The sequence below is a fragment of the Octodon degus genome, unplaced genomic scaffold, assembly GCF_000260255.1.
Source record: "Octodon degus isolate 3935 unplaced genomic scaffold, OctDeg1.0 scaffold00003, whole genome shotgun sequence".
NCBI classification, from domain to species: domain Eukaryota; kingdom Metazoa; phylum Chordata; class Mammalia; order Rodentia; family Octodontidae; genus Octodon; species Octodon degus.
Window position 1 is genome coordinate 34,087,179 of NW_004524579.1, and position 695 is coordinate 34,087,873.

A 695-nucleotide genomic window follows, 5' to 3' on the forward strand; every position below is an offset into this window, starting at 1 on the left:
CATCCTTGACTTTCAGCCTATGAATGTTTTTATGTGTTAAATGTGTTTCTTGTATACAGCATATTGGTGGATTCAGTTTCCTAATCCACTGTGCCAGTCTATTTCTCTTAATTGGTGAATTGAGTCCATTTACATTGATGGTTAGAATTGAGATGTATTGACTTATGATTGACATGTTATTTACCTGTTGTTGTTTACTCCTTTTTCTCCTGTGTTTAATTTCTCACCCTATTTAGTCTGTTGATTCTGATCTCATTTGTGGAGTTATGATTATTTTGGTCCCTCTCTAGAATATCTTTCAGTAGCCTGTGTAAGGTTGGCTTTGTCATCACGAAATTCTTTCGCTGGTCTTTGTCATGAAAGTATTTCCCTTCATCAAACTGGAGAGTTTTGCAGTTTGGGCTGGAATTTGTTTTCATAGAGGACTTGAAGTACTCTGCTTCATGCTCTTCTTGCCTTCATGGTTTGTGAAGAGAAGTCTGCCGTAATCCTGATGGATTTTCCTTTGAATGTGATCTGCTTCTGTTCTCTAGCGGCTTTCAGTAGATTATTCTTGTGCTGAATTTCTGGGATATTGACGATTATATGTCTTGATGTGTTTTTCATTGGGTTGAGGTTACTTGGCATTCTGTATGCTTCAGTTACCTGAATGTCAGATTGTTTCCTCATATTTGGGAAGTTTTCTGCTATTACTT